Source organism: Onychostoma macrolepis, chromosome 19 (genome assembly GCF_012432095.1).
Source record: "Onychostoma macrolepis isolate SWU-2019 chromosome 19, ASM1243209v1, whole genome shotgun sequence".
Taxonomy (NCBI): Eukaryota; Metazoa; Chordata; class Actinopteri; order Cypriniformes; family Cyprinidae; genus Onychostoma; species Onychostoma macrolepis.
The window spans coordinates 28,685,895-28,698,903 of record NC_081173.1 but is presented as its reverse complement, the minus strand read 5'-3'; the positions used below and the strand labels follow the sequence as shown (position 1 = coordinate 28,698,903).

The following is a 13,009-nucleotide window of genomic DNA, read 5'->3' as shown; positions in this document are numbered from 1 at the left end:
GACTTCTTCCAAAAAACATTTAGAGAGTTTTACTCTCTAAATTGCTTCACGGTTCTATTTAGTTAATTGCATTTGTTGATAGCACTAATAAGGGAGCAGTAAAGTGGCAACACAAACACAACGCTACAGGCTGACCCTCCAAAATTAATCAGAACACACTCTGCTGGAGATTCAGTTTAAACACTACGGTGATTTCTTCCGTATCTGAAAAGCATAGTTAATAAACGTTGATGGCTAAGATGTGTCACATTGTGTAGGCACGGCAGATCTATCCAAACAGATGTTCGTGGAGGGTCTAACTTCATTTAAGTAGGAAGAAATATGTTTTTAATTATCAGACCACCTGGGGGTTGATGGACCCTGCAAGCTTTACGTGGAACAGATGTAGCCATTCTCCTTAATTAAGTTTGATTTCCATTTGACAAATTAAAAAGAATATTCCCCGCACTGTATCAAGGTGTTTCGAGAAGCGTTTGCGAATGTTGTCGAGTCATTTTATGCTAAGTTTGTAAACAGTTAATTTGTCATTCTCCTAAAGCACGAGACATTGATAATTGACTCTTAATGAGAACTAGAAAACCACTGTAAATACTAATTTCCCATATGGGGTAAAAGATCTGCCTGGTGAGTGTAAAATAACAAACATGTTGTGCGTCTGATATTAGAATTGTTAGCGAAGAGAAGCGATTAGCCAAGGTGAGATTAATCATAATAAGACCTCTCCGTTTGAGATCTCCAGCATCTCTGAGGATCAGGTGTAAGGAGCAGAAGCCTATTAAGGGTATGAACTTACCTGGAAAACCAGTATTTAATAAATGCTGTTGGTTTAATGCACCAGTGAGAGATGGACTGTGTTCAGAATGGAGAACGAGTGTGCTGCGTAATGCATAGTATGCAGTGAATACTTGTAGTATGTGAAACGGTACACTCTGTGCAATAATAAACTGTAGTAACAGCAGTATGCTACATTGTTGTGATCTCAAGTAATCTATTTTGAGTTGTGTGTTTCATTCAGCAATTCACTCTGTTATTATTCCTGTTAGCATCTTAAAGGAATAGTTCACCCAAAAATGGCAATTTGCTGAACATTTACTGACCCACAGGCCATCCGAGATATAAATGAGTTTGTTTTTTCATCAGATTTGTATGTAGCATTGTATCACTTGCTCACCAATGGATCCTCAGCAGTGAATGGGTGCCGTCAGAATGAGAGTCCAAACAGCTGATAAAAACATCACAATAATCCAGTCCATCAAGTGAAAAGCTGCATATTTATACAAAACAATTCCTTCATTTACACATTGTTAACTTATACAAGTCCTCTTTATAATATTGCTTCTTCAAGTGAAAAAGTAATCACATCTGAATCAGGAGAGAAATATGCACAGATCAAACACAAATGAAAACAGTCCAAAATGGTTCTAAACAAATATCTGGGTGGATCTGATGTGAGATGACAACAGGACATGGACTTTTTCCGCAGAAGAAAGCGTTATTATTGATTGTGGACTCATATTTTGGCCAGAAGAAATGGTTTGAAGTTAAAATGTCTTACTGATGGATTTGTTTCTTACAAACAGGCATATTTTTGCTTCACAAGATGTTAACTGATAGACTGGAGTGGTGTGGATTATTGTGATGTTTTTCTCAGCTGTTTGGACTCTCATTCTGACGGCACCCATTCACTGCAAAGGATCCATTGGTGAGCAAGTGATGTAATGCTTGGATTTCCTAGTTTCATACATGGAGAAAATGCACATACTTCACACAGTATAAATGTTGCATACTACCATACTACTCTTACTGTTTATGCTCTATATAGTATGTATACTGTAAACAGTGTACTTGATTTTAAACCATTTTTGTCAAAAATGATTGTTGGACACCATTTGTTGTATTAAATTTTCAAAATGATGAGGTCATGTGACAATGCAGCATACTGCTGTTTTGAAATCTGTTTCACATATTTGAAAGCAAAACGTAGTGTACATTATATACTAGTCAAGTAAGTATTCTCAGACTGAGAGGGTGTTTCTGGGTATTGGGAAGCTTAAATGAATGCTTTTGTTTGGGCAAAGGTGGTGTTTACTGCATGTGAGCTGGATCCTGTGCTGAATACTAAAAGTTGTACTTCGCCTCTTTCACCGACAGGTAAAGGACTGACCTTCGTGGAGGGATCCGGATGGTGCACAGGTTCATTTTTCAATCTGCTCCTCTTCAACACTGTAATCACAGCATTTCGAGCGTCACTCGGCTCTGTCCTGTTTCTCATAAAGCAGCCTATCGTTGACCTATCAGAGACTGAAACCATATGCAGAGCGGCCATAATATCAAGCTGAACATTATCATCCTTCCAAACTGCAGGAATATCGCGTCTGGAGTGGACGGGGTTCACAAAGCATGTTAAAATATGCAAATAAAGGCTCTTAAGAGCTTGCACAGTGGTTGGTTTCCGAGTCGAATGCTAACGATTATTAATTTGGAGGGGTTTAATCTCAGCGCATGGAAAAGGGCCCTTTTCTGTGGTCAGGAATGTTGATTGGATTTTGGAACGCACACTCAAAATAATAAAAAAAAAATACAAAAAAAACTATTTCACATTAGCAAAATAATAACCCAGTGACATGGGTCGATTGGTTTTCTTTTCACATATTAGATCAACCATGTGAGAAATTGGAAAGAAACTGTTGAAGTGTGTTTCTCGACTGCTCAGCGCTGATAATGAGTCAGGTCGCTAATCCGTGATTCTGCTCGGCTGTCCGAGGTTAAGATGCACGGACGTTCGGTGTGTGTTCGAGGGTCACGTATCCCGACCCGCTCCAGATCATCCTTTAAGGGCACTTTCACACTGGAGTTTACACTACATCAGTGAGCACAGCGAAAACCATTGGTTTTAATAGGGATGAGGACGTCAGTGCTGGAAAAAAGACTTTGAAGGTTTTAGGCAGATTTTGGGCAGGGGGACATGCTTAAGACCAATAAACCATCTTAAACCGTAAACCGCATTTAAAATGAATCCCATTTTAAGCAGACTTTAAAAGAGACTTGTGCAAGATTTCCCAAGTGGGGGTTTGTGAGTTCATGAAGTTAAAAATCAAATCATAAAATGTCAAATTTAAATAAATAAATAAGGCTGCAATTGAAATCAAATTTAAATCGAAACCGAAATATGACTGAAATGATAAATTATTATAAAAAAAATATTTTTTTGTTTTTGTTTTAATTAGTTCAATCAAATTAGTCTAGTACAATTGTATTATTACAATAGTGTTTTATGTCTTAATTATTTTTATAATTAGAGTTAAAATAATATAAAAACACTTTTGTTTGTATTATCTCTGAAGTGGTCTCTTTTACCTCATTTAGGTACTATTACAAACAAATAAGCAACATTTTGAATCAGCTTTTATTTTTATATTTTCCATTTTAATTTTATTTAAAGTTGTAATCATTTTGTTGTGTTTTGTTTTGTTTTTTTAATATGTATCTCTGTAGTTTTTATTAATTTTATGTTGGATGTAGTAAGAAATGTTGCCTTGGCAATTAGCTGAAATTAAAGTTTTTAATATTTTATTTCAGCTAACGGTTATTTTATTTCACGTAATGATTTTATGGTTTATTTATGTATTTGTTTTCATTTGTTTTTTATGGTTTTAATTTTAGTTTCAGTTTTAGTTCAATAAAATAACCCTGGCATTAACCAATATCAGAGAACCATCACCATGTAAATGTGGTGTTAAATTATAGTAAATTTAAATTAAATTGTCTGGGGGACAATTCAAGTAAATACTTTGTCAAAGGCGTTCGGCTGACAAAAATGTTTGTGAATTCCTGCTGTAGGGTGTAGCTCACTGAAAGGTTAGTTAGCAGATTTGTCTGGCTCTGTCCTGGTGAAAGTGAGAGTCCCTCACAATAATAATGGCAGATAACGGGTAATCCAGAGGCAGGTTGTGAGTTGTAAATCTGGCTAGTTGTTGTGGAAGGTCTGAGCGTGTCAGACAGTCTCCTGTTAAATCAACAGCAGCGTGACATGCTGCCCCGGGCGTCCTGACAGCTCATGATGAATGAGTGTTTGTCTCTGGGGTCTCGTGTTCGGCATCTGAGGGCTGCTGGGATATTGGACAGGAGAGTTCCCGCTTCACAGCTGCGTGCTGGACTGTAGAAGTGCTGGTGTGTTTGCGGTTGCATCAATGTTTGTCACTTTGCAAAATATATAAATCAGAACTCGGAGCAAGTATCTTCTGAACTACTTTTATGGTGTGTTCATGCTGCTTTTTTGTTCTTTTTGAGAGATGTGGCCACTATGAGCTGTCATCATGTGACATGAACTCTGGAACAAATAACAGCATACAGGTTTGGGTCATCATGAGGGTGAATAAATAAGGGGGTGAGTAAACTACTCTTTTTTTCTGTTTCCATTCAAGTTGCATATGCAATTTATGAAAAATTTTGAATATTTTATATATATTTATGCAGATATTTTGCATTTTTTTAAATCTAATTTTAAGCCACATCAAACTAAGGAAGGAAAAGAAGGAAACTGATTCTACTTCTGGTTCATTCACCACACTGCATTGCATTGTGGGATTACAGTATGCAGTGTGCTTTGGTTGTATACGGCACATTCTGGCATATGTAACTGTATTTTCATGCATACAGAAAATACACAGCACAGTATGCATTTATGCATTACTTTTAATGGATATTGTATACTAATTAGATAAAAAAATGCAAAATAACTGATCACTGGACACTATCATCTGAATTAAGCGTAGCATGAGGTTACGTGACAATATGTAGCATACTACTACTGTTTGAAATGTTTATGATGGGAAAACATTGAAATATCACATTTCTGAAAAAAAAAATCACCACTGAATTGGCACAAAATGGAAATAGAGTTTGGGGAAGCTACAGAAGCCTGTTTCCATCATAGGATTAAAAAAATTAATTAATGAATAAAAAGGTAGGCTAATTTATCTCACAATTCTGAGTTTATATCTTGCAATTGTTAAAAAAAATGCATCTTTTTATCTAAATTCTGACTTTTGTTTTTACCATAGCAAGTTTATATAATTTTTTTAATTTTTGTTTAGTTTTTTTTTTCTTACAGAATTGCGGGGAGAAAAGTCATAATTGCCTTTTTATCTCATGGTAGTGCCAAATTTCATGTTTGTTAGTGAACGGCGTTTGGAAGTGACTTTGCATGGGAGAAAATGATTCGGTCACATGACTTTAGTCAGACATTAGTCACTTTTTAGGAATTAATTTGGTCAAATTGTGTCCACCATAGTTAATGCATGTCGTCTTGCCTTATGAAAACTGCACCAATTTTCAATGTGCATATACATGTTATTTATTTGCATCTTACAGTTTTTTTCAATGCATTGTCCTAAAATCTGCAAGAAAAAAATTGTGTAAGTAACCATGGCTACTGTGAATGCAAAAGTGAGTTGTTTTACTTTTATTCACTCTTTTCTGAATTTGTTTCTTTCAAAGGGGACTGACACAAGATATTAAGCATCCACAAGTTTTGTGTGAATGCTGAAAGAGCAAAATGCATGAAAAGCAAGGAAGCAACAAAAAATATATAACTACCAACCGTAACATGAACTTAGATTTCACGCCAGAGGCAGAATCGGTGCCTTAAATCATAAAATCATTTTATCTGCTGTGGAGTTCTGAGAGAGAAAGAGCGAGAGAGCATGTGCAAAGACGGAAAGTTTCCAGTGTCTCTGCGTTCCGCGGGGAAGATCTTGCATCTCTCCCAGGAATTGCACGGATTAAATCCGTCTTCAGCTCCCCAAACAAACCCAGCGCCGCCACTGAAGATTTCTAATCGTAGCCTCTGCAGTTTCTCCTTCTCTCTGATTACTCAATTAAGCCCATTGTTTACCTAATCGCTGGGCTAATTATCTTCCCGTGTCAGGCGACGGGTCTGATATGCTCCGAGAACGTGTCAGATAGATGGAGAAACACTTCACGGGGCGAACGGATGATGGGACGCGCGGCTGCCGTACTGCGGAATGTTTCCGGAGATATGCATCTTCTCCACAGCTATTCCCAAACATATTGTACGGAAGCACAGCATGCTGTGACCCAAATAGCAAACTCAATAATCTTCCGAAACAGACTCAGCAAGTGGAAGAAGAAAAAACTTCTCCCACTAAAAATACTACAGGGATTGTTGCACAAAAGCTGCTGCAGGCAGAAAAAAATCAACAAGAAGTCGAAACAGAAGTGAGATAATTCAATTCAGTTCGTACACAAAAACGCTTCTAAGCGTAATTAATACATTTCCTTCCAGAACAAAGAGTTTATCTTCTAAAATGTATAATAGAGACAACTAAACGTGCTGAGGAAAATGAGTTGCTTTCTTGAGCAAAAGTTGCTGCTATGATGCTACACTGTAAAACCCGATAAGTTAAGAATACTCAAAACATTTGAGGAAACGAACTCAATTTTTTTTAAGTTAGTAGAGCTTAACATTTTTATGACAAGTGGGGTGTGGCTGAAAGCAATGGGGGCCAATACAAGCCTCGATTCCATGATCCCACCCCACTCATCACAATGATAATTACTGTATATACAACTTATTTCCATAAACAGCACATTCATTCAGATCTTTATAGTTAAGTGCTAGTTTACAACAGCACACTGGCACGTTAATGTAGTTATCTAAAAGACTCACGACACACTTGCATGTAAATAGCCTTTAAGTTTTACTATCCATCCTCAACCTAACCACAGGCTCTACTCTTCACCACAACGGTAACACTACAAAACCAACATAACAGAAACCTATGTAAATCCTAACATAACACAACATTTAAGTACTAATTTGTGTCTCTCTATGTTAATCTTGTGCAAAAAAAAACAAAATAACACTTATTTATTTTCCTTGTTGTCTGATGCAAAGCATGCTGGGAACTATACAACGCGATCATTTTAAGTTCACCTTACAACGACATTTTGAGTTTACAGAACTTATTTCAATTAAGTCTAATGAACTTTCATTATTATTTGAGTGAAATTAACTCATTTAATTTAATTCATTTCACTGTTCGGTTTTACAGACTGTGTTTGGGTCATTGCTATGGGGTTGCTAAGGTGTTATAGATGGTTTCTAGGGTCTTGTTGTGGTGCCTTGGCCATTTATTACTGTCCAGCCTTTTTTATATATAAAGGAATGGAACAATGAAGGAAATGCTCTAATTCTAGCATGGAAGTAATCATTTTGAACTTTTTACAAATAATATTTTACTATATGCACACTTTCACTCTTTTCTGTATGTCAAAAATGTAAAGCTTTTTTTTTTTATTTCTTCACATTCATTTAGGAATTACTTGAATCATGTAAATTATACCATATTTTCAGTTCAAACCGGCCATATTTGAGAAAAAGTCAAGTAGTTTGCTTTGCTGGGTATTACCATTGTTCGTTTAACATTTCTTTCGTAAAACAGTTGTTGCAAAGCATAAAAATACCATATGTTTGCAGATATTTAGGAATGATGCATGCTCACATACTTGTTTCTCTGAAAAACAACGCTACACCAGTTAGTCTACTTTGAAATGTGTGATCCATGTCAGATTATCTGCTTTTGCTTTGGTCTGTGTGATTTCACCCACTGGCAGTTTAACCAATAGTATTTCGACACCTCGGGTTGCCAGATGGCGGAAAACACAGTGTATTGCAGCCCTTTGAAGCCAGTAAATGAACTGGGTCAGAAATCGCAGATCACCTTCAGTTGTCAATTGCGTTCGCTGCTGTTGCGAGTCCTCAATCTGGCAACCCATGTGAATGTCAAGTCTGAGGAGGAGGGGTCGGACAAAACAACTGTCTCCAATACATCAAATTTGAACTGCAGTACCCATTTCAACCGCTAACTGTCAATATTATTGTACCTTTAAATGTTTCGGTACTTCCATTTTACCTCTTTGCTTTCTTTCATCATTATAACTTGATGCTTTGCTCTGGAATTTTTGTCATCACAATAATTATTGTTTGGAGAATAAACATTGTCATACTGAGTTTAAGTTTGAGCAAAAGTAATAGTGCTGCTTGCCTTTGTGCAGTTTGTCCTTTGTTTTAATATTCTGGATTGTAATATGCCGGCAATCTGTTTGAGTTTGTGCCGTCAGACTAGTTATAAGCCTAATTAGTAAGATAATGAAGTCAAAGGTCAAGAAAAGAGTCTCAGCGGCCATTTAAGAGAAACTTCCTCTGCTCTCCAGTGACTCAACTGAAAGCAATTCTGTCAAACTGTTTTCACACTCAGTTCGATTGCAGTCGTCGAGATGAAGACCACCGTGAGTACCAGTGACAGCTGTTTACTACTGGAGCCATATAACAGTTGTTTAGATGTTTTTTACTTGAAAACAAGACCACAAGACATGTTCACCTGAGAAGTTGCTTAGGATAATTAGGTAAGAAAAACAAATTGTCAAGAAAAGTTCTGATGTTGAGAAAACCTGGCCAGAAAGTTTGAAGTGGTTTAAAAACTTTGAAGCTTGAAATTTTTAAGGCCAATTTGAATGTTTTCCAGGCACACACACACACACACACAGAGATAAATGGATTGTTGTGCGGTTGCTATGGTGTTCTGTGTGGTTGCTAGGGTGTTGCTATGCAATTGCTAGGATGTTCCAGCTGGTTTATCGGTTTTTGCTCATAAATCATAAATCCGTCAAAATCTCATAAGGTTTATTCTTAAAGGAGACCTATTATGCCCCTTTTTACAATATGTAATATAAGTCTTAGGTGTCCCCAGAATGTGTCTGTGAAGTTTCAGCAGATACGCTGTTTTCGTGCATGTCTCTTTAAATGCAAATGAGCTGCTGCTACCTGTCCCTTTTCCAGAATAGAGCTGTGCCTTTAAGCTCGGATACTTTTTTTTTTACGCCAAAAAACAGCTGTTTGGTTTTGATTATCATGTCTCTTGCACTGAAATCTTGCATTTTAAAGCCATATCAGTTTAAACTTCTGATATACAGTTTTCTGAGTGCACACATCTGAAGCATTTGCACAGAAATCGTCTGTCACATGGCATGTGGATACTAAACTAAGTTATCTTTCATGTTTTATTGCACTTAAACTGTCAAATACACACAAGTTTATGTTAAAGGGGTCATATGATGCGATTTTAAGTTTTCCTTTCTCTTTGGAATGTTGCAAGCTGTGCATAGATAAGATCCCTGAAGTTGCAAAGACTAAAGTCTCAAAACCAAAGAGATATTCTTTATAAAAGTTAAGACTCGACCAGGCCCTCCTAAAATGGCTCATTTAAACACTCCCCCACATGTCTACGTCACAGTGTGGGAAGTTTTGAAAAACACCGCTCAAATGTATACGCAAAGAAAGAAGGTGGAACTATTATTCTCGCTGTAGTATTGTTGCTGCCGCCAGCGCCATGTCCTGGAGACGCTGTGTTTCATTGTGACTATTTTGTCTGGGCTTCCAAAAGAAGACACAAGTAGAAATCAGTGGTTAAGTTGTATTAACAACACTGTTCCAGAACAGTTCAACCCAAATATTCGAGTGTGTGCAGCACATTTTAAAGAGTACTGTTTCCTGAACCTGGGAGTAGCCTCCCAGCTATGCTCAAAGGCTGTTTCTATAAAGTGGGGCAATTCCAACTTTGCAAGGACAGTCTGGTGCTTCCGACTCACAGCCTGTAAGTATGTTTTTATATTTAAAGAATTTGCTACTGACTTTTCAAATGCGAGTTTTGAGCTGTGTAGAGTAGTGCTTGTTGCTTGTCGTTTCTCCGATCACAAATGCAGACATGGTAATGTTTACAAAAAGAAACCGTAAAAAGTCATTAAGTAAAAAGACAGTATAAGTCTTTATAATCAGACATAATAATAAATGTCCCCACTGGATGCAACAAATGCCTCGTTTGTAATGAGTTTTTATTGTTTTTGTGTCGTCGCGCCGGAACACGGCATCACAATACGGTAAGGAGGCGTAACATTTCCATCTCACGCTTGAGGTATTCAGCCAATCACAACACACCGGATAGCTGGCCAATCAGAGTATGCCTCGCTTCTCAGAATGATGAGCTTTGTAAAAATTGGCGAGTTTCAGAAAGGCGGGGCATAGAGGAGCAACAATAATGTACAGTATGTGGAAAATAATGTTTTTTGAACCTTAAACCGCATAAACACATTGCATTACACCAAATACACAAAATAATGTTCTTTTTAGCAACGTCGTATGACCCCTTTAAATACACACGAATTATAAAAAATATTTATATTAGATCTGTGTGGCAGAATATAAAGTAAATAAATCAATAAATCCACTGCTCTCTTTTCTCCTTTGAGCCGTGGCTTGCACCATGGCGTTAAAACTGGTACATCGTTGTCCCTTGCAAAAACACGATGACAGCGCCATGGGTGGAAACATGCAGATCAAGGGGCAGTAATATTATAATAAGTTCCCTTTCTACGTCACGGGGGGAGTGAAATCTGAGCGGATCGTTTTTTTAACAAGCTTGCAGAAAAAGGGAACGTTTTTTCATGTTTTGTGGATTGGCAAATTATAGCCGACCCGATTATAGTACTTAAACACGGAAAAAGTCAGATTTTCATGATATGTCACCTTAAAAAAAAGAATTTCTGTAAACAAGTTTTACTGTCTTGTACAGTTTTATTCGTCAGATAAACTGTTTAGTCTTATCTCACATAATTATGTTTCTCTAGTAAATATATCTCATTTCAAAGATGTTTTTACTGTAAGACAAGACACATACTGATTAAGAAAATGTTTTTTGCAGTAAACGGACCTCGGCAACAGCTGTAGTGGGAAAGCACCTCGAGACATGAATGTTTTTAAAAAGAAAAAGAAAATCAGAGAGATGAAAACAAGTAAACTTTTGGTATTCTTCGGCTCATAGAATCCTAATGATAATCAAATGAGGGCCCAGAGTACAGATATATAAAAAAATAAGAAGCAGATAATTAAGTAAAGACACACACACACACACACACACAGAAGTGAGTTAAAGCAGCTGCTGGGCCCAGGGAGGAGCTGCTAGGGAGAAGCAGGTTCTGCTCAGGTACCCCAGGCAGACGCGCACAGCCGCGCTAATTGCAATAATGACTGCCGCACAGACGCTAATTAAAGCCGCGTGTTGGATGGTGGTCTGCAGCATGGCCAAGCACTGACAAACTCTGACAGCGCACGCTGGCATCCGCTAACAAAGACATAATCTCAGCTGCCGTAAAAAAATACAGCGGGAAAGTAAATATTTCCGCACGATCCCCGTGCTGACCATATGGCACGTCTGTAATTATAAGGCCTCCTTTCCCCTTTTCTCCTGGTTCTTCAAGCCGAGGAGTGCGGGAGGGTGCTTTGCCTATCAGGCGGAGTATAATTGAACAGCTTATGCAATTGCTTTAATTATATACGGTAGCCGTACCGTCTCATCTGGGCTTGCAACATGTGGAGTATTTCATCCATTTTGCTTCGCTTGTCACGCCGCCGTTATGCTGCTTTATGTCCCACTTGCGAAGCGCGACGTTCGCTATATAACCGTGTTTATGTATCTCGTGCAAAAATATTCCAGTAACCAATTAACCTCCTTCCTCTGTCTGTCGGGGTTTCTAATTTGGCAGATGCATATGTAATTAGTTAATAACCAGTAGTGATATAAATATCAGCGATTCAAAGGTCAAAATGTTGTTGTTCTGCTTAGAAAATGTTGAGGAATTCCTCTAATTACCATTCTGCTCAAAATGCTGAACTGATTTCATTACTTTTGCACCGTATTTGAGCATTTTTACCAATGCAGCAGGGAACCAGTGCTTGATTTACTTTTTGTTTACGTTTTAATTGACTTTTAGTTAGTATGCATCCAGTTTGTGGTGCTAATTATAAAATATTTTTGGAATACACTTCAAAACCATCAAAAATGTGTCTGTATATAATATTTCTAATTATTAATACTTATAATATGATATAAGTATTATATAATATTATATATAACCAAGGGCGTAGGTTTATTTTTGACATTGGTTGGGACATAAACCCAACACAAACACCCAGTATGTGTATAATATAATATAAAAATGTGTATGTATAATATGTATAAAATCTATATATATTTTTTATATATAAATTATATATTATAATTATAAATATAAATTATTTTAATATTTTTACACACATACACACACACAATTTTTATTGATTTCAAATCTTTTGCACAGTATTTGGCCATTTTAAATTCAACAGTGAACCAGTGCTTGATTTACTGTTTATATCCAGTATGTAATGGTGCTAATTATATAAAGTATTGCTGTTATTATTGCTCATGTCTTATAAACCATACATTATTATAAAACTCATCCCACAGCTTTTGTCTTGTTGGGAAGAGATGTGCTTGCTTTCATCAGAGCAGTAAAGCAAACAAAGGACTTCTGTAAATGGTGGTGGTCTATGGATGAGGTGCTTGCTAATTATCATGACTTGATCCACTGATGACCCTGTCACCTTCATGACGGGGGACGTCCTGCTCCAGCGGGTCTGACTTCAGATTCAGCAGACCAAAAGAAACAATTTAAGGACACTGGCAATTAAGAGGTTCAAATAGCGTTTAATTACATCTATGAAAGGGGGCGATTCCTAGTTAATTAAAGCTTTAAGGGGAATCTTCACATTCAGCAGATCTGAATCACTCACTCAGGTTATTCAACATTGTTTTTTGGGTGTAATATTGCATTGTGATGAAGAACCAGTTTTATTGGTTGACTTGGCCTCCTGATGATGCATGTAGGACAGAAAAACAGGACCTTGTAAACCTGTACAGGAAATTTTCATAAGTCAGTTCAGTTTTAGAAAAGCACAGGTAGATTAATTTATATCGCAATGTTTAATAAATTAGGTACATTGAATTAATCAAAGTATATTAACTTCTTTCATAATTTGTCTCAACAACAGCCAAAAAAATAAATAAAAAAAATAATTATAAAAATATATAATAATAAACTAAAAATGAATTAA

General features: G+C 36.8%; 1 long non-coding RNA gene across 8 annotated transcripts in view; it reads left to right on the top strand.

Moving 5' to 3' along the window:
• The window catches only part of LOC131525929 (uncharacterized), a 67,363-nt gene that overhangs the window by 42,440 nt on the left and 11,914 nt on the right, over positions 1–13,009 (top strand). For 3 of the 8 annotated variants that reach the window (XR_009267327.1, XR_009267323.1, XR_009267326.1), the window contains one exon: positions 2,152–3,157. This is a non-coding gene — a long non-coding RNA (uncharacterized LOC131525929). Of the gene's footprint in view, positions 1–2,151; positions 3,158–13,009 lie in introns of those variants that run through there. The other 5 variants (XR_009267322.1, XR_009267321.1, XR_009267325.1 and 2 more) reach the window with 4 other exon arrangements.